The sequence below is a fragment of the Peromyscus maniculatus genome, chromosome 20 (assembly GCF_049852395.1).
Source record: "Peromyscus maniculatus bairdii isolate BWxNUB_F1_BW_parent chromosome 20, HU_Pman_BW_mat_3.1, whole genome shotgun sequence".
Taxonomy (NCBI): Eukaryota; Metazoa; Chordata; class Mammalia; order Rodentia; family Cricetidae; genus Peromyscus; species Peromyscus maniculatus.
The window spans coordinates 66,389,578-66,411,586 of record NC_134871.1 but is presented as its reverse complement, the minus strand read 5'-3'; the positions used below and the strand labels follow the sequence as shown (position 1 = coordinate 66,411,586).

The window sequence follows — 22,009 nt, the reverse complement described above, 5'->3', positions numbered from 1 at the left end:
AGTCACAGTTCCCTTTCCGGTAAAATGCACATTTGAGGACCTCTTCCCTCGGAATCCATAATTCAAACTGCCATGCATTCGTTTGCATGAATCCATGACTCATTAAAACCTGGCAGGTTTCATAAGATTATTTAATAAGCAAAATGTCTCATAGGCATTCAAGAGATCTTGGATCCGGTTCCCCAAACACTGCAAACTGTGTTTGGGCAAAGACTTCAAACTGTTTCTTGTTTGAAGAAAAACTGTTTCTTGCTTCTACAACGGTGCGAGGCTATGAGTAGTGTTTACACTCATGACGGACACATGCTCCCTCACTCTTTTGGGGTGCTCAGCAGAGAAGAGGATCACCTCTTTCAAAAGGAAAGGAAAGCATGGGGACGAACACACTGCATTTGTGTAACACTTTCAGGATTTCATGGTGTTTTTATAACACGTTAGCGATGTCGCCCCCTCGTTTTTTTCACTTGGTCAATGTAATCAAAATAGGCCAGGCCCAGGGAGTCTTGTGTCCTATTTTATTATTGTTTCCATCTTACAAATAAAAAGAAATAAGATAACATGCTTTTACTTAGCGCTCATGTTCCTCAAATATGGATCTTCCATGCTCAGATGAAGCCTGACCGGACCTAGGGGTGGCCTTTGTACTGCAGTCCTGGGCACGGTGCCTGTCGTGGAAAGGCAGATCTGTCTCTCACGTGTTGAGAACAGAACGCTCTCCTGACAACCTCAAGCCTCTGTCTGTGGTTTTAAAGGACCTCTCTGGAAAAACCAAGTTTCTAGATAGGAACAAGTTTACTGGTAGCTAATCCACCCCTCCCTCCCAGGGCCTGAGGGTTTTTCATCATAAATGTTTCTCCCGTAACCCAGTGGCCACTTTGGGAAGGTTGTGGAGAACATGCTCGCCAGGGCTTTTTTTTTTTTTTTTTCTTCCATCCTAAGGTTTTAGTCATTACTTGGTTTATTTAAAAGGGAGGAGAGAGGAATTCATGTCCTAGGGAGAAAAATCCTGCAAGGTTCTAGACATTTTATATCCTTGAGGATCCTTAGGAGAGTTGTAGCCTTTTCATTAAGTGACTAAGGAGTCACCACGTTCAATTTGCACATGCAGGCTTCTGAAAACAAAGTGGCATTCTCTGTAACAACTTCTCAACCCCAGGCTGGGAACAAAGCCCCGTTTGTGCATAGCACGTTTTCCCTGGGCAGGGCTGGTGGCTCGGGAAGGGAAGGAAGAATCACAGAGATCACCATCACTCCTTCTCATTTGTCCTCCCTGCCGATCGCCAGAGAGAGCCACCCAGCAGTGTTGTGAAACATTAGCTGAGGATGTGCTACATTCGTTTATGCTGGGGAACATTGGTTTAATGACGCAAAGATGGGCTCCATTCTTTTGCTGCGTTTGTTGAACTCTGTGAAGCTGTGTTACTGTGCCTGCCTAAAACACCTGATGGTCTAATATAGAGCTGAGTGACCAATAGGAAGGCAGGAGAGAGGGAAAGGCGGGGCTGCTAGGAGAGAAAATAAATAGGAGAAATCTAGGCTTGAGGAAAGAAAAGAGGAAGGAGGAGAGGAGGATGCCAGGGGCCAGCCAGCCACAGAGTAAGAAAGAAAGAAAGACATATAGAATAAAGAAAGGTAAAAGCCCAGAGGCAAACTGTAGTTAAAGAGAAATGGGATAATTTAAGTTAGAGAAGCTGGCTAGAACAAGCCAAGCTAAGGCCAGGCATTCATAAGTAAGAACAAGTCTCCGTGTATTTATTTGGAAGCTGGGTGGTGGGCTCCCAGAGTCAAAAACAAAACAAAACTCTACACAGCGGTCCATATAGCTACATTGTCCCTTTTTGCCAGTTCTTTGAAATGAACACTGTCACTTCTTCTCTGGCTACTGAGATGAAATAAACACAGATCTGAATAGTGACTCATTTCCATTGAGAGTAGAAGATATCAGACATCACATTTGTCCCATGCATCATGACAAACTTTGGTCTACCAATTGGAGAACCAATCCGTTGTGCTGGATGATGTAAATCTAAGCAATCACAGCCCCAATTCCCAAAAGGGTAAGTCGAGGGAAGAGCTCTTGGGACGTGACTGTGGAGGACCAGGCACAGTGGAGTGATGGCAAGTCTTTCTTTGCATTACCATTTGGATCAGTCTTTTGTTTGTTTTCACCTAACAATTAAACACAGCAGAGGAGTAAGATTGAGGATGAAGTTTCCTTTGAAATGTCTCTACACTCCACCACAGAACTTAAAGCCATGGAGAAAGACCCTCCCTCTGCTTCCTCACACACTTCCGGTCCTCTTCCACCAGGGAGCTCCTCACATGACGCTCCCCACATGATGCTCTACCAGCCTGGCACCCCTTTCCCAGCATCCTTCTTACCTGTCAACTTCTATGACAACAGGACAGAAGACAGTATGATGAGAGGTTCTAAGCCCCCCTCTGTGCACCCACCAACTATCTGAAGGTTACGCAGCCCAACAGACAGGAACTAGAAAGAAGCTTCAAGAGAGATGCGAGAATGGCAGATCAGAGAGGGTGGGTTTTTTTTTTTTTTCTTTTTCCTTGTCTGATTTCTGCTCTCGTTGTTACAATATTATTTGTACAATAAAAGGTTGTCAGTAGATCACACACACTTTCCCTCCCCAGTCTTCAAACATGATTACTTATTCTACAAAATGAAACAGAGAACAACTTCTTGTAGAGCTCTCCAAACTGGCTGAAATGAATGTCATTTATCTCCTCAAATCTCCCTTCTTCGGTGAGAAATGGCGGACCAAAGTCATTTTGTATCTAGTTTTCTTTCTGATTATCCAGTAGACAAGAGAAGTTCCCAGGGCCGGGGGACAAGGGGGTTGCCATAAATGTGAGGAATCCTTCATGGGGGTAGTCCAGAAAATATTTGAGCATATATTCGCCTGTGGCAGCAAACACTGAAAGACGGGATGCTGGCTGGATGCAAGCAGCCAGATTGGAATCACTGAATCGCAGGTCTGCAGATTCGGCTCAGAATAGAACTGCACTGTTCCTGCTTCTTGACTGGTTATCCAGCCTTTCAGTCCGCCCCAAGACCCACACCAGCAAACAGCAGTGAACACGGGGTTCTGATAGTTACTATCCCGAAAGACATTGCCTTCACTCCAGACATTGCTTTTTAAGTTAAGTGGCTCCTACCACTTAACATAAGAACAGACTGTCGTCAGCCGGGCACACCTTTGATTTCAGCACTCCAGAGGCTGAGGCAGGAGGATCTTTGTGAATTAGACGCCAGCCTGGTCTACCTAGAGGGTTTCAGGACAGCCAAGACTGCATAGTGAGACCCCATCTCAAAACAAACAAGCAAAAAAACAAACAAAACAAAAAGGTCAGAGTGTCAGTGGCAATTAGAAACTACCTCTGTGGGATCAGATGAAAGAAAGTCATGATGAAAAGCCACCAAGAGAGAAGTAAGAAAAACAGTTACAGAAAACAGGAATAAGACTCTGTGGGATTTTCCCCACCAAGGCCAGCCAGCACTTCCAGACACATTAAGCTGCTCACACTGAGCTGGGTCCTCCCTCGAGAAGTTGTTCGAGGACTCTGAGTATGGATGGCCATAAGGCCCGGCAGGAGGAGCAGTGACTGCTACTGGAAACCCAAACTGGATAGAGAATTCAGTCTGCCTGGACAGCAGCGGGAGGCGCAGCCAACTGTGGACACAGGACCAGAGAGGAGCATGGGAGTCTGAAGCTGAGAGACATGCAAGACCCACCATTCCCTCACCAAGGGATGGGGGTGACGGGGAGCCACAGGCGAGCACAGCAGATCTTGGAACCTGATGTACCACCTCAATAACAGCAGACCCTCCACGATACAGATGGTGGAGACTGCCACAGAATTGTGTTAAGGGTCTGAAGGTGAAAGATTCTCACTAGACACCCATCCCACCCCCATGTCCACCATAACCAGGGACAAGCTACCCATCCCACCCCCATGTCCACCATAACCAGGGACAAGCTACGGAAACGGGATTGGAATCTTAGGATGTGTGTGGTGTCACTTCCTTCCTGCAGTATCCTGAGGCACCGGGAAAAGGTGATTATAGGTGGGTGGGCCCTTCGTATGACCTCAGGTAAAGAAAACCCAGCAGATCAACGGATCCCACAAAGCACCAGGAATATCAGCCTCAGGAATCAGACAGGGAAGGGGAGGATGTCTGGCAGAAAATGGATGTCCTGGTCTGCTCTCCATCGCTGTCAGAAACACCACAGGACACGACCAAAAACAACTTGGCAGGAGAAGGCTGACTTTGGTTTACACATCCAATCACAGACCATCATGGAGGGGAGTCAGGGCAGGAACTCATACAGTAGAGGCAGGAACCATGGAGGAAAGCAACCTGCTTCCCGGCTTGCTCATGGATTCATGTACAGCTCCCTTTCTTGTCCTCTGAGGACCCCCTGCCCAGGGGCTGCACCCCACACAGTGGATGGGGTTCTCGACATCAATCATTAATCAAGAAATGCCCCACAGATTTGCCTACAGGCCAATCAGGTGGACACTCTTCCTCAACGGAGGTTCCTTCTTTCAAGAGGACCCTAGCCTGGGTCAAGTTGACAGACAGAAACGAGCCAGCATAGGGGTCTTCCACCACAACATCCTTCTCTCTAGTAGGATTCACTGGCTTAACTTGAGTTACCGAGACTAGCAACACTACCCACCAGCTGTGGAGTATGGTGAGAGAGAGGGAGAGAGGAAGGAGGAAGAGGAAGAGAGAGGAGGGGGGGAGGAGGAAGGGGGGAGGAAGAGGAGGGAGGAAGGGAGGAGGAAGAGGAGGGAGGAAGGGAGAGAAGTGTTGACAGAAACCATGCAAGCATAAGAAACAGGAAAACTAAAGCCCCAGCCAGGAAGAAACACTGACTTAGGGGCACAATATCGTGTATTTATTATTTTGCTCATCTTATTACCTTACTTTGCGTGGGTTTTGTTTTGTGTTTTGTATTTACACTTTTATACTTTAATTCCACAGTTGTTGTGCTGTACCTTGAATCTCACTGGCTTTTACGTCAGTCTTCCCTTTCTCTGAACCCTGATACACTTATTTTCTCTACTTCTTCTCATAGCTCTCACACAGTTTCCTCTCATTCTTTCTCTGTGCCCTACGTCCCCCTCTCCCGCTCCCTCATGCTCACACGACTCAAACACTGATGCTCCTCCCTCTAAAACGTACTATAAGCTATACCAGGTGTGTGCCTGGTGCCCTCAGAGGCCAGGGTGGGGTGTGTGGTCCCCTGGAACTGCAGTTGTGGGCTATCATGTGGGTGCCAGTAATCAAACTCTGATTTGACACCCCAGGCAGGTGTGTAGTGTCACTGTCTCTGTGTCTTAGGGGGGCACAAGTGTCTTCTCCAGTGCTTAGCTCTGGGACTACTGTCAAAGAAAGCACTGTGTTTATTTCAGCTGGCTTCCATGACACGTGAGTCTAAGCAAAGGCAACTTACCAGGAGGATGCACATAAAATAAAACAGAAAAAGAGAGGAGAAAGAGAAAACAAACGAATAGCTGGAGGGCACACACACCCCAACAGATATGTAAACTACAACAAAGGAACCCAAACCCATCAGACAACTCTCCACTACAATCCCTACAAGCTGAAGAGATCTCAGAAAACAACAATAAAAGATAACTGGAAACCAGACGATCTCAGATCCTACTTTTTAAAGGATCAATGTCTGTATATCAAATAAGCAAATGAAGAATGGAAGGAAACTGGTTCAGAACCTATATGAGAAAATTGCCCAAAAGTAACCAAACAGAAATTCTAGAATTGAAAAAAAAAAAAATTAAGCCACCAGGAGAAAGCATCGTCAAAAAAAGATCCACTAGAAGAACAAATACAAATATAAAAGGTGGAGGCCAATCAGACAGTAACACCAATGGATAAAGAAAGAAAGAATGTAATGAGCATGGCGAACCCTCCAAAGAACTCTGAGATATGTTCAAGAGATCAAAGTTAAGAATCTATGGGGTAGGGACTGGAGAAGTGGCTCAGCAGTCAAGAGCACTGGCTGCTCTTCCAGAGGACCTGAGTTTGATTCCTAGCACCCACATGGTGTCTCATAACTCCAGTTTCAGGGGACACTCCATTCTGGCCTCTGAGAGCACCAGGCAAACACACGGTATGCAGACATACATACAGGTGAAACACTCATACACATAAAATAAAATTTAACTTTAAAAAGTTAATTTTTAAAAGAATCCCTGGGGTAGAAGGAGGAACTGAGTGAGATAAAGGATAAAGGCATAGAGAATTTAGTTAGTAAAATTATAGGCAAGAATTTCCCATCCCTAAATAAAAAGGGGGGGGCATCCAAATACAAGAGGCACATAGAATTCCAGGTAGACAGGCTCAGAGAAGACGCTCCAGCGTCCATCTCAGCCAAGGTGTCAACAGCACAAAGCCAAGAAACAAGGCTAAAAGCTTTGAAGGGAAAACAAAACTCACATACACTGGAAGAACTGAGAGGATGACATCAGATCTTCTCTTCGATAGTTCACTCATAAAAATTAGGAAAGAATATATGCCGTAAGATAAATAATTAGAAGAGAGCCCAATGGAACCAGTGATACCCAACAAGAGAATAGATCACTTAATTCTAACCAAGGAAGAAAAGAGAGCCAGCCTCAGGTCAGCCAACAGATCAACAACCAACAAAACAGAAAACAGCACATCCATCTCAGTAGTAATCCTAAATGCAAATGGGGTTAATGAACCAATTAAAATATGCAGGATGATAACTGACTAGTTTATAAAACATGATCCAGGGCCAGTGAGATGATTCAGTGTGTAAAAGTGATTGTTGCCAACCCTGACGACCTGAGTTCAATTCACAGAATCCACATTGTAGATGGGGTGAACTGATCCTGCAAGTTGTCCCATGTCACACACACACACACAGACACACCCAAAGAATGAAAAAGAAAATTTTAAATAAAACCCAATTACCTGCTATCTTCAAAAATCTCATATTACTATCAAAGACCCCCAAATGAAGAGTCAAAGGTTGGCAGCTGAGCTAAGCAGTGAGTAGAACCCATAAACAAACTGGTGTCCTGCCTCTCCTGCCTGATAAAGAAGACTTCAAGCTAAAACCGGTCAGAAGAGATAAAGAGGGTCACTTCATAATACAGAATCTAACTCATCAAAAGTTATAACCACTGTAAATATTTATTCATTGACTCTTGGGGTTGCCAGTTTTATGAAACAAATTTTAAAAGGCATAAAACACTTCATGGATCCTGACACAATAGTAGTAGTAGATGTCACTACTCACCTTCCTATTTAGCTAAGTCTTCCAAACTACAAATTAGTAAAAATGTTAGCGCTAAGTAATACTGCAGATCAATGGGCTTCCTAGACATCTAACAGACATTTCACTTAACATTCTTTTTAGCAGCACATGGAATCTTCTTCAAAATCGATCACATTATAGGCTGAAAAACAAGGCTTAGCAAATAGAGAAGTAAGTCTGGGTATCCTATCAGACCATAATATAATAAATGCATAAGTCAATACCAAGAGAAACTCAGAGACTACATAATTACCTGGAAACCGAACAATCCACTTTTGAATGAACAAGTGGGTCATTGAAGAAATCAGGGAGGAAATTTAAAAATTCCTAGAATCAAAGGAACTGGAGCGTAACCTAGCAGAGCCTCTGATAGACAGCCTTGGCAGTCCTGAGAGGAAAGTTCAAAGCTAAAAGGACTCATGTTAAAAAAAAAAAATCAGAGAGAGCTCAAAGAAATAACCTACTGATGTGCCTCAAGGTTCTACAGAATCCAGAACAAGCCAAACTCAAGAGCAGTAGACTGAAAAGAATAATAAGAGATTAGGGCATAAATTAATGAGATACAGATCCAGAACAATACACAAAGATAATCAACAAAGTGTCAGTTCCTAGAAAAGATTAGCAAGATCAACAAATGCCTGGCCAAGCTAACCAAAAGGGTCAGAAGACGCAAGTTAATTCAATTAAAGATGAAAGGGGGTTGTTAGAACGGATTCCAGCGATATCCTCAGTTGCTGAGAAGGCTTCCAATACTTATATTGGAAAAGTATATAAAAGCTGAAAACCTAGAAAGAAAATTGATCAGTTTCTGTGTATGACCTACCAAATCAAATTCAGAGAACATAAACAGTTTCATCAGATCCATAACAAGCAGTGAGATTGAAAGATTAAATTCATTAAAAATTTCCCCATAGAAAGAAAATGTCCAAGGTCAGATGACCTCGCTGCTGACCCAAACTCTGGTAGAAGATCTAATACCAATCATTCTCAAACTGTCCCCACAAAACCGAAATGAAAAACTAAACTTGTTCTGTGAAGCCAGTGGTCACACCAATACTGTCCAGGCGAATTCGGTCATCTTGACACAAACTAAAATCACCTGCAAGGAGGATACCTCAATGTTAAAAAATGCCTCCATAAGATCGGGCTGTAGGCAAGCAAGCCTGTAGAGCATTTTCTTAACTAGCGGTTAATGAGAGAGGGCCCAGCCCAATGTGTGTGAGGCGGGGGCGGGGAGGGGGTGGGGGAGACTGGGCTGGTGATCCTAAATTCTGTAAAAAAGATGAGCAAGCTGTAAGGAGCAAGCAGTAAGCAGCACCCCTCCATGGCCTTCGCGGCAGCTCCTACCTTCAGGCGCACGCCTGGTTTCAGTTTATGCCTTGGCATCCCACATCACATGTTCTGTGATGCAGAACATGGAAGCCAAATAAACCCCTCCCAGGTCTCCGCTCCCATTTGCTTTGGGTCACGGTGTTTCATCACAGGAAATGTAATCATCCTAGACGTCCATTGTTCTGGCTAGGTTTTTGTCAGCTTAGCACAAGCCAGAATTCTTCACTCCATGAGGGAAGGCAGAGGATAAAGAAAAATAAGACACAAGACTTTTCCAGCCCAGATTACTCCTGGGACCGAGGAGCGGGGCAGATTAGTCGGGACAGAGAGAAGACAGTGAGTGGGTTTGGCGGGTGTATGAGTTAGTTTTCTGTTGTTGGTGTGACAAAACACCATGACCAAAAGCAACTTATGGAAGAAAGAGTTTGTTTTTGGCTTACTATTTCCTAGAGATAAGATTCCATCATGGTGAGGAGGCGCGGCGGCAAATGGCAGGCATGGCGTCAGGAGCCGGAAGCTGAGAGCTCAGGTCCTCAACCACAGGCACAGAGCAGAGAGAGTGAACAGGAAGCTGGGCGAGGCTTTAAGCGCTCATCCTGTAAGGCCACGCCTCCTCAGCCTTCCCAGACAGTGCTACCACCAAGCATTCAAATACAAGAGCCTCCGATGGACATTCTCGTTTAAACCACCATGGGGTGTAACAGCTTGAGAGTCTCGGGGGACATCCTTGGGGAACACCCCACTAGTCTCTGAAGACACACCACAGCTCAAAAAGACAGTTCAACCCTACATTAATATAAAAGTAAATTTAATTCATTAATAAAGTTAAACCCTTCTGTCACTGAGACTGAGTAGCCCTGGGAGAGGTAGAGATTTACACTGAGCCTCTAGTCTCAACCTTTGGAAAGTGAAGGCAGTAATTATGACGTCACAGGACTCTGAGTACTAAGACACACCTATGAGACGCTCCTACAGTGTCTGACACAAGGCCGACACTCAAAAGTTCCCTCCCCTTGAACCAACACAGTAACCTCTGCCTCTTCTCCCGGTGCCATCCTGGCTCCCTCAGTCCGCCTCTGCGCCACAAACCAAGAGGTCTGGTCAAAACAAACCAGAGGTCCCCATCCCTCCTCTTTAAAGCGGTCCGTCACTTGTCCATCACTGTGACAAAACAGCTCAGATAAACAAGTCAAAGGAAGCACTATTTGGGCCCATAATTTCAAAACTTTCAATCCACTCTAGGCTGGCTTTTACTCATGTAGTGAGCCAAAACTCCACGGTAGGAGATGGTGGGTGGCTCACCTCAAGGTGGCCAGGAAACTGAAGGACAAAGGGCAGTCTCTCCCTGCCAAAGACAGGCCTGGCCCCGGTGACTTTTGAGGGAGGGACTAGCCCACTTTCTAATAGCCTGTTCATGAATGAACCATCAATGGATTAATCTGTTGGTGGAGTTAGTGCCTTCATGAGCCAGTCATTTTTAGTAACACTACCAGCCGGGAGTGTTACTTCAACATGGGAGTCTTTGAGGACATCCTTGATTAAAACCACAACATGCGCTAAGATATCCATCTTAACCATGGCCCATGTGACAGCATGCTCCTTCCCGTCTGCGCCCATTTCATGTTAGGGCCTTTTTCACTGCTGTGTCTTCTGTCTGGGGTGCTCTTCCCAAGCTCTCTAAAAGGTGGCTTTTCATCCTCTGTAACACCTCACAGGAGACGATCTTGTGGGAAGCCTTTGAGGATTCTTTCTTCATCTGTCCCAAGCATTCTTCTATCCTGTTACTCTATTGGTACTTTACCTACAGAACATTATTAGTGCAAATGCATGTAACACATATATATTTCCACGATTCCTCTGTCCCACCTCTACCATCTTGTCGGTTCCTTGACAAAGTGTTTGTCTTTTTCCCCACTACTTTACTGTTTGATATACAGTAGGTCTCCATAATAGTTGTTGAAGGGTAAATGAATATTCATGAAAGCATTACGGATCCTTAAATATCAAGTGTGCATTTCTTCCCCAGTAGGGATGAAAGAATTTGACTCAGACATAAGCCCATTGTGCTGACCGACTGTAACCCGGATGTTACAGTGAGGTAACCTAATTAACCTCCCTGACCCCTGTTGGCCTTTTCATTATGAAAGAACCAACAATTGCCACCCTCTTGCCAAAGATGGAGGTAGTAAAGAATAAGAAAAATGAAATCTGGCAAGTGTCTGGAATATTACAAATGAAAGGCCCTCATTTAACTATTCATCCCGTCATAAAGCTGACAGGCACCGGCTAACGCGGCACAATCGCATAATCAAAGCCCCTAAAGTCCTGTCAGACCTCTGGACTATGACAACAATCTGCCAGAATTTCCCCCAAGTACAATGACAATGTAAATCCGGGGATCGCAATTCAGGGTGGCAGTTCCTGAAGTAGGGTTAAAAACAAGGTCACACCCCAGACAGACTAGCAATTACGAAAAGAATGCGAAATGCAGAGAATGACCCACCCGATCTCCAGTCTTCCTTCCTCCCCCAGACACAGTCAGTTTTTCTTCCTGACATACAGGAACCCGCTCCTGGAGCGAAGCCTTCTAGGAGACTTGTTCTTGGGGAAAAAACAAAAAACAACTTTCTGAGGTTCCCTTCGACAAACTGAAGAACACAGCCTGATCTGGTGTTTCATTTCAAGCCCAGGGAACAAGCTGGCCTCTTCAGCGCAGAGACAGCGCTCAGCTCAGAACAACTCTGGTTATACACACCTTCGGTGAGGGCTCCGTTAGAACAGAGTTCTAGAGCCAGCTCACATCTGGCATAGGGATCAGGAATATGGATTTTTTTCACTTAGGCAGCCAAGGCTGTCTGAATTCTGTCACCTGAGAGTTGGGTAACCTCAGTGAGTTATTAGAAATTCTCAGGAACCTCCACCTTTAATTTGCAAAATGGAGATAAACCCTGCCTTTAGAACAAGTGGTTCTCAACCTTTCTAATGCTGGGACCCTTTAATACAGTTCCTCACGCTGTGGTGAACCCCAACCACAGAATTATGTTGCTGCTACATCATAACTGTAACTTTGCTACTTTTATGAATCATAATGTAAGTGTGTGATATGTAAACCCCAAAGGGGTTGTGACCCACAGGTTGAGAACCACTGCTTTAGAGGAGGTGGGTGGGGGAGGAAAAGAGCCACACTGTTCATGCAACACTAGCTGTGAATGGGAACCAACAGCTCATAACTGAGTGTCAACAGTGATTTACAAATCCCAGCTCTTCCTTTTTAATTCCTTTAGCATACGTGGAGTGGCCTTGAGCTTGATGCCGTCATTTTGGAGATGTAGCAACACACACGGGAGACTGACCTCTACCCTCACAACAGACAGATTTGTGTGTAGGCCATCACAGCAGAGGGGTGCCGTGAGGGGCAGAGTTCAGAGCACCCGGAGGCTCCTGGGAGGGGCAAGCGTGTGTCAGCAGGTGAGGAAGGTCTTGGGGGAGATACACTGTATACTAAAGATGCCATCTGAAGGCAGAAGAGGGCAGGACGAAGGGAATCTGATACAGAGGGACATTATTTACAGATAGGCAACAAGCATAAAGCAAGACATTCTCACGTTTCTGAAAATAGAGCCATCAGGGAACACCGTGTGCTTTTCATTTAAAAGGGTGGCGTGGTCGAATTCATATTTTACAATGGTTAATATGGTTGTAGTATGAGAACTAGGTTAGAAAAGACACCACTTTGAGTCCAGGAATTAAGGGTGGACATATTCTAGAGAAATTTAGGAAGAACAATAACAAGACTTAGCAACTAATAGGAGGTGAGCACGAGGAGGGAGGGAGGACGTGGAACAGCAGCAGGTTGAACAACCGCAGCCTCCGAGACAGGATGCGCAGAGGAGAGAGACTTTGAAGACTCAGTATGTCACGAGTCTGGGATGCCTCTAGGGCTATCTGGTGGAGCATCCAGCAGTAAGGTGATGAGGCAGGCCCTGACTTTTCTTTTCTCCATGGTCAACGTCATAGCTGCTTTCTATTCGTACCGAGCGTCCCTGGCATCCAGTCACCCAGGGCTTGTCTCCCTTGAACATGCTTATGTCTGATTCGAGGGGTTTGCTCTCACTGTTCTCATAGGAATCCTCCAAGTATAGATGGCCGAATTCTGATATCCACTTGGACATCACCTCCACAGAGGGGGTCTCTCTTCATAAGACACTCTGCAGTAGCTACTTGGTTATTACTGTGATAAAAGACCATGACCAAAAGCGACTATGAAAGAGAGAGTTTATTTGAACTTAACGTTCCAGAAGGACAAAGGTCCATTACATATCTAATACCAAGTGGTCATTCCTGACACCATATAGACACAAGTAGCATTATACAGACTAAGCAGGTTGTATTCATTAATTAATAATAATACGTGTGTGTGTGTGTGTGTGTGTGTGTGTGTGTGTGTGTGTGTGTGTGTAACAACAATTAAAGAAATAGAGGCCATGAACTTGAGAAAGGACAAGGGTACTGTATGGTTGGGGGGACTGGAAAGGGAAGGGAGAAAATTGAGTTACTTTATTTTAATTTTAAAAATTAAACATATATATGTTTAAAAAGAATCCATTCTGGGGGGGGTAGGGGTGGCAACAGACGGTGTCGTGGGATATTTTGGTCACATTCTGACACTCCCGACACTGCCAATAAAGTTTGCTTTGAATCAGAGGGTGGAGTTAGCTACTAGCTGACCAAAATTAACCATAGAGATTTTAAGGACAGATAGAGAGACACAGGAAGTGGGACAGATAGAGAGACACAGGAAGTGGGACAGATAGAGAGACACAGGAAGTAGTGGGTGGGGCTTAAAGAGAGTCTTGGCATTTTTGGATTGAGAAAGAGGGAGAAGGAGAGAGAGAGAGACAGACAGACAGACAGACAGACAGAGGAGGTCATTGGTTCCTTCTCCACCACTTCTCTGATCATTCAGGTTTTTACCCTGATATCTGACTCCTGAGTTTTTATTGATAAAGAATAATTAGGTAAATGCTTCAAGGTGGCAGGCATTGGGAGATCATATTCCCAACCACAAACATGAAGCAGAGAGAGTGGAAGTGGGGGGAGGGCTGTGAACTCTCAGAGCACCCCTCCCCACTGGCATCTTTCCCCAGCAAGGCTGTACCACCTCCCAAAATGGCATCTCACCAACTGGAGGCCAAATGTCTGAACCTAGGGGGGACATTTCATGTTCAAACCACCACAGTCACCATCCCCAGAGTCAAGAATGTTTTCCAAACTGTAGATTAGTACATTAATTCATTAGTACATTCAGAAGCCTAGTGGAGTCTAACTTGATATCAGTTTTATTGAAATACAGGAGAAAGTAACAACGTACATCATATCATATGGAAGGAAAACAAAATTTGTCAAAGAAAATCATTTTTATGTTTCCTAGGTGAGATTATAAAATGTATTTCTTACGGTATGTGATAGATGAAACAAAAGCATATATATATATATATATATATATATATATATATATATATATATTGTGTGTGTGTATATATATATTACTCAGATTATAATATGAGTTCTAATATGTTTGTTGACTCAGTAAATAACACATTTTCTAAAATATATGAGGTTTAATTTACTCCCAACTGTAGTTCTGTGAGGTGGGGATTATTATGTCTATTTTAAAGATAAGAAAGTTAATGCTATCCCTGTCAAGTGTCTGATCCAGGTAACAAAACTTCTAAGACTGGGTCAAAAGTAAAATCTCAGTCTTGCTGACTATAAACTCTATAAAAACTACAGCTGGGCTTCTTGAGAACGTGGGGGGGGGGGTGTGGCAAGCTCACATAGTGTGAGAAACAAGAAGCTTGGCCTTGGAGCACGGGTAATGGAGGAAGATTCTGGAACACTAAAGGAGCAAGCAGAATGAAGTCCCAGAAAGGAGGGAAGCGCCCGAGAAGGAAGAATGGGGAGCACTGCAGAAGGGTCCCGACTTCAAGGACAGTGAAGACTGAAATAAAGACTGGGCAAATCATGTCCATCAAGCAGGAAGTTGAGAACCAACCCAGTGACTGAAGGGGGGGGGGGAGGTAAATGAGACACAAGTGCGGACCATCTCTACTAGTGTTGGTAGTCTCTGGGAGGAAGCAAGTGTATCGCAGGCCATTTCTGCACATTCGCCTTAGCTAAAGGATGTTCTGGGCACATCTGCTTACTGATGTGTGCTGTGGGATGGTCTGTATGTCTGTATTGCTATGATTGGTCAATAAATAAAACACTGATTGGCCAGTGGCCAGGCAGGAAGTAGGTGGGACAAGGACAGAGGAGAATTCTGGGAAGCGGAAGGCTGAGGCAGAGAGACACTGCAGCCACCGCCATGACCAGCAGCATGTGAAGACGCTGGTAAGCCACCAGCCACGTGGCAAGGTATAGATTTATGGAAATGGATTAATTTAAGCTATAAGAACAGTTAGCAAGAAGCCTGCCACGGCCATACAGTTTGTATGCAATATAAGTCTCTGTGTTTACTTGGTTGGGTCTGAGCGGCTGTGGGATTGGCGGGTGACAAAGATTTGTCCTGACTGTGGGCAAGGCAGACAAACTCAAGCTACAAATGGCGCCCAACGTGTTGGCAAGAGTTTCCACCTAAAACCTGAGAAAAAAGATTCTAAAACGGAGCTAAAAACAGTTCCTAATTGTCTCTCTCAAATGAGCAGCAGCTGCCGGTTTGAGTTACTGGCGGGTTCCTGGCGTGTGCGCTTGATCTGCAGTATGGCGGCAATGAGGCCTCTGCAAGTGGCACATTAAGCTGCATGGTGGATTTAGCCTTTGCTAGTACAAAACAAAAAGAGGTTTCTGGGCTACACGCTGCTTTGATAAGAAGCATAGACCCACTATTTCTGAGAGTTGATGGCTCCCAGAGCTGACAGAAAACGTACCACCGCCATGTTGGGAAGCTGAAGTGGGTGGAGCCAGCAGCCACAGCACTGTTTCAGGCTTAAAAGGCTGCAGTTTAAAGCAATAGGCTCAAGGTAATATAAAAAATAAGCCACATAAAGATGGCTACCACAGAGAGAATCTGGATTATGTTCTCTTTGATATTCGTAACTGAAGAAAAACATTTGATTGCAAAAGCTGTTGAGTTATGCCAAAATGTATATTTTAAAGGTATCTTGACTTCAAAATTTAGCTATAAGGATATGTTGCTTTGGAAAAGAGGTTCTGCTTTTGTTTCTACAGAAAGCCAGAGCCTATGGATTTGTTCCAGATTAAGATACATCAGGTTTGACCAGCCAAGACCACCTGAAGGTCTCTGATGACACCGTGGTCCAGATATCCAGCATCCAGAATCGTTTCAAGGCAACTGGCTCAGACGATACAGCCTCATGGACTACTCCATGATCCTTAAATTTTCTTTGTGTCCCCATAAGATACAGCGCCCCCCTCCAGCAGGAAGTAGTTAAGAGAAGCTACGCCCAAATTCCCAAATATACCAAGCTGGCTTTGGAGATGTGTAAAAGTTAAAACCTTCCTTTTTAAAAAAAGAAAAGGGGAAGTGCTGTGGGACGGTCTATATGTCTGTATTGCTATGATTGGTCAATAAATAAAACACTGATTGGCCAGTGGCCAGGCAGGAAGTAGGTGGGACAAGGACAGAGGAGAATTCTGGGAAGCGGAAGGCTGAGGCAGAGAGACACTGCAGCCACCGCCATGACCAGCAGCATGTGAAGACGCTGGTAAGCCACCAGCCACGTGGCAAGGTATAGATTTATGGAAATGGATTAATTTAAGCTATAAGAACAGTTAGCAAGAAGCCTGCCACGGCCATACAGTTTGTATGCAATATAAGTCTCTGTGTTTACTTGGTTGGGTCTGAGCGGCTGTGGGATTGGCGGGTGACAAAGATTTGTCCTGACTGTGGGCAAGGCAGACAAACTCAAGCTACAGATGTGAGCGGAGAAGGTAACACAAACAGAAACGACAGGAAAGGAGCAGGCTTCCTGCAGATGTGGACGGTGAGGAAAGGCAGGTGAGAGATGGAGAGACCAGCCTTGGTGCACTCTCCGGTTAACCCAGGAGAAGGGAAAGATAATGGTGGCTCACAGCTATAACCCTAGCCCTCAGGAGCTGAGGCAGGAGGGTTGCCATGAGTTGGAGGTTAGCCTGAGCCACAGAGTAAAACCTTTCTCAGACAAACACACACCACCAAGGCTGTATTTACATTTGGGGATATACGCACCCTCAAACTTACGCATAGTCCTGAACTAGAAAACCAAAACTCCCCCCTTACAAATGAAGGAGTAGAAACGCAAAGTGCCAATAGAAGTGAACTCCAGTAAGGTGAGATTCAAGGAGGGGGGCTGCCTGGGAGAGGCGGGTCACCGAACAGCATGGAGGCTGGCGGCCATGAACTTCCAGTGACACCAACCAGCACATTTCCTGGAAACAGTGGAAAATCTGTCTGCTTTGGCTGTTGAACACATTGGACATTTCGTAACCAGAACCTGACGTCATCCTGCCTGTGAACATTTACAGATAAAGAACCAAATGCCCAGGAAAGGGCCAAAGAAAAATATTCTAAACAGCCATTCTGTGGAACTTACCAGATCTCCTGTGCATAACATCCAAAGCAAAGATGTACCCTATTTATGCCCCCTTTGAGCCTTCAATGGAAGTTCCTGGGTTGTCTGGATGAAGATGGCCCCCAGAGGCTCAAGCATTTGAACACGTGGTTCCCAGTCGGTGGTGCTATTGGGGAGAAGGAGAAGGCGTGGCCTTTCTGGAGGAAGTGCATCACTATGGGAGGGCTTTGGGAGTACACAGCCTCTCCCCTCTTCCAAATTTCCTTCTCTGGTTCGTGTTTGCCCAGAAGAAGAGGTCTGACTCCCTAGAGGTGGAATTATGTAGGTGGGAGCAGCCTGGCTAGGGTCTGAATTACCGAGGTGATTCATCTCTCCAGCCCCAAGGTGAAATATTTAAAATTTAAAATATTTAGCCTTGATTAGCAATTAACTAACAAGCATTTATATTAAAAACACACATTCTGGAATTGCTAATGGGAATGTAAATTAGCATAATTTCCTGGAAGGCAATTTGACAATAATCACTGAAACTTGTTTGAACCTGAAACTGACTCCCAGTATTTATCCTATAAATGCATTCTCATAAGTGAAATGTATCTTTGCTTATAATAGCCAAATATTGGAAACAAACTAAATGCCTTGGAGATAGGCTAAGACCATGTTATGCCTTGAGATCGGTAGACCTCCAAGATCTAGTGTAATTCGAAACAGAATAGCACATATAGCATGCCACCATCTACATAACCTATTTGTATATGTAGAGATGTGTATATATGATAGGCTTGTGAGCATATAACATATACTTAGAAGTATATACGAATGTAGGACAAGTAGTTGGGAAAGGAATTGGACGCCTGGAAAATAGAGAAGGAAGGAGGTTCACTAGTCTATGTCGACATACCGAATTTTTAACAGATGATAACAAGCTCAAAGTATCACTATCTAGCAGACCAAATAAGGATAAACCAGCCCCTATAAGCACAAACTCCCTCAGAAGTAAATGAAAGTTCAGGGAGACTGGGCAACATCTGCAGGCTTTCTCTAAGCAAATTCTAGCTAACCAATAGAGCTTAATATTCTTGCAATGGCAAAAACACCCAGTCAAGGGTCAGAGTGCCCCTGCTCCTTGGAGAACAGAACAAAACAGTTCCGGCAGCAGACATATGAACCTTAGAGCCTCCTTGCAAGCTACAATTGTGTGGCTGTGGCTGAGTTCCCATGGAAATTAAAAGGACGTGTTTGTTTTAGTTACTTGCAATACTAGCATCAGGAAAATGAAAACAAAGAGAAATGCCCCAAGGTTGTCCTGCATCAAACTTGGGGAGCATTTTTGTTTTCTGCCCCCAGTCAAGAAAAGAAAAAGCTAAAATGGCCCCTGAGGCAAAACTTCTGACCCACCGAAATCTAAGACTGGTCTTAGGCCCTTTGTACACTCTTTGTCTCCAAAGAGATCTGGCATGTTTCATAGAAGAAGGAATGAGTGTGATTCCCATGCAAACCTACAGTGATATGGACCGCAGTGACTCAGGCTGATGCGCGATCTGGAGCGCTGTCCTTGCTGCCAATGCAAGCTGCTTGAGAGACAGACGACGGGGAAGCAACTTCTTTTCTTAGATTTTCCTCCTCCAACACTTCCGAGCAGCCACACTAGGATGTGGATATTTACCCTGGCAGCCAGGCTCCCTGTCTCCATCACCAGGGACGCAGTTCCCTGGGCTACAAACATGCAGAGCCCTGCCTCATTATCAAAAAGGGAGTCCTGTTTGGTAAGAGAGAGGAGGACACACTTTAGAGCATGCGTACAAACTGTAATGTCAATCATTGCCAGAAGGACAAGAATAGAATGCCGCTGGGCTGGTAGACTCAGACCCAAATTCCTTATCAGGACCTCTGACTCTAGGTTTTATGTGAATGAGAGGGTTGTGGGCCCAGCACTAGCTTGAGTATCAAGAACTTTCCATTTCATTGTAACTGTAATAATTTTTCCTGTTGTGCTGTCTAGGACACCATTTCTCTCTGTTTCATCATATAAAAATTTAAGCCTGATTTACCAATGCTCGGGTTGTGACGAAATTTATTTTTCTGCACCCATTGCTCTATTAGCCATGATGTGGAAAACTCATAAAACAAGCATCTTTCAAAACTTATACACAAAAATGTATATAGAGAATGTAGAAAGTGCATAGTTGGCCAGGCTGTGGTGGCGCATGCCTTTAATCCCAGCACTTGGGGAAGCAGAGGCAGGCGGATCTCTGAGTTTGAGGCCAGCCTGGTCTACAGAGTAAGTTTTAGAACAGCCAGAGCTACACAGAGAAACCCTGCCTCAAAACAAACAAACAAACAAAGAGTATAGTTGTTGTTGGGGGGGGGGCAGGTGATTTGCCATTTAGCTCAGTGGTAGAGAACCGGTCTTGCATGCACAAAAGCCCTGTGCTCTGTCCCCAGCACTTCAGAAACTGGGCACGGTACTCCTCCCATAATCTGAATATTCAGAAGGCGGAAGCAGGGGGATCAGGAATGGGGTTCAAGACAATCCTCAACTACATGGTGACTTCAAGACCTGTGTGAGATATGTGAGACCCCGTGAAAGAAAGAGAGGAGGGAGGGAGGGATAGACACATGGGGGAGGGGGGAGACGCTTTATCTGTCACAAAATGATAGCTATAAACTTCTCTATTCAACTATACTCACAAATGTATAAGTAGAATTTTGTCTTAATTTGATTGTGTATTTCCTTCCTTTTCTATCATAAAAACTAAAATATAACCATCCCTGGACGCCTCTCAAAAAAGATGATTTTTTTTTTCTCCTTGCCTGGGCGTACAGCCAGTAAAGATTAAGCTGGGGAGGAACTGATAAAGCAGGAGGGTGGAGTTGGGAGTGGGGGGTGTTAACCCCTTGAATGCCATTCTCTTCCTCCCAGACCTGGGGGACTTGGGAATAGAATCTGTGTATCTGAAGATGTTCTGACACACACCCAGGTTGGGGGACTTCTAAGTTCAGTGATTCCTAAGGTCGTTGCTGACTCTGACGCTGCTGGTCCTTAAAGATGGCCTCTCTGAGTACTCAGGCAACTCTAGGTGAGTGCAAAGCTGCAATTATAGCCAGTTATAGGGGAGTGGTTTTTTTCTTCCTTTTTCTATAGCCTCCCTCTCCTAGGCCTCCTAAGAACCCCATATTAATATTCTATCAATGATCTCACTAAAAGAGAGGCCTGCCTGGTCCCTTGGTCAAGATGTGAAATGCTGATTCCTGTGGGGGTCCACAGAGGCTCCCTAGTGAGACCTTACTCAGAGTCAGAGAATCTGAGCTTGCTTTACCCAGCAAAGCTGCATAATTGGGATGCTTTGGCCATGGGTATGGTTACTAGGTGTTTTGAAGGGTCTACACTTGACTGTACATTGTCTTGAAATGGGGAGGTCTTTTGCCTCTCCCCTTGGCAGTGTATAAAAAGCTCATTAGAATAAATCTCAGGGCAGCTGGGTATTGACCCAGGGGCCTCTGGAATCTATCCTGTGTCTCTGTCTTTCTTATTGTCTCCTTCTGTCCTTCTACCTAATACCTCCTCATTCCTCTCTCCTCCCTGCCAAGAACACTTCCACAGGTTGGAGCTGGACTCGGACAGACTCCCAAGGCTCAAATACATTTTTTTTTAATTTAACAAAAATGTCAATCCTATTCAAATTCTGTAGCTTCTTTTTCTTCCTTAACCAACCTGATGATCTCAAGTGACCGGACATTGGTTCTGCAGTCACGGTGTCGGCCATGTCTCCAGGGAGAAGTCAGTGTTTGGGCACTTGGTTATTCTTTGTCAGCTGACTAGCTGACCCTGGAAAGGGGGAATTTTAGTTTCTTTACCTTTGACTCTTGGGTGTTAGAAGTCACCGTCTTTCCTGAGAGCGAGAATGCCAGAGATGAATGACAGCTGCAGAGGAACCAGACCCTGGAGACTGTGTTACCACAGGCAACGGAGACTGAAGCTGAACAATAGGTTCAAAACATAAGAAATATCAACTTCTTCCAAGGCAGGGAAATAGAATTCAAAAAGCACCATACCGTCTATATAAATATTGGATGGTACCTCGGAAAACTGGAGTGCTAGGTCTCATTCGATTGCATTTTAATTCTGTTTTCTAGACAAGGAAAAGAAATTAAATGCCTAATGAAGTTTTATTCAAATAGAAACAATAATAATATAGCTTGTAATGATGAATATTTGGCAAGAATTTAATAAATGCTTCACCAGTGGGTAGAAATCTCCATGAGACAAGACTGACGTTCCTTCAGTGACTCACTATGGCTGGGGAGAGGGGTTGAGATCCGCCGCTCTGCCCTCTTCCCAATGCTTTCCCAGGCTCCTCCACGTTTAGCTATTTGTCCATCCCAAACATCCTGATGGACAACCAGACACACTGTCCACATCCGAGGTACCCAGAGGTCGGCCAGAACCGCCAGGAGGATGAATTGTGCTGCCTCCCTCGGCAACACAAGCGACAGTGTGTTAGCCCTCGGCCAGGAAGTATCTAATTCAGAATTCAACAGGAGTATGGCCGATGATACACCCTGGAATCCATGAAGAAATCAATACTGAACACACACACACACACACACACACACACACACACACAGAGCGACCTGTCTTCCAGGTACTTCCGGTACCATCACGTGTTCTGGAGAGCTCAGCGCGGAGAAGGCTTCTGTCTTCAGAGCTGACAGGCAAACCTCCCGACTCAGGGATTGAAGTAAACATTACTCATCGTGATATGACCAAGT

At 44.9% G+C, this 22,009-nt stretch overlaps 1 long non-coding RNA gene across 1 annotated transcript in view; it reads right to left on the bottom strand.

The window, feature by feature from the left end:
* Nucleotides 1-17,649, bottom strand: part of LOC107400888 (uncharacterized) — an 81,379-nt gene extending 63,730 nt beyond the window's left edge. The window contains exon 1 of the long non-coding RNA XR_013046571.1: nt 17,258-17,649. This is a non-coding gene — a long non-coding RNA (uncharacterized LOC107400888). The remainder of the gene's footprint in view (nt 1-17,257) is intronic.
* Nucleotides 17,650-22,009: the final 4,360 nt, after the last annotated feature.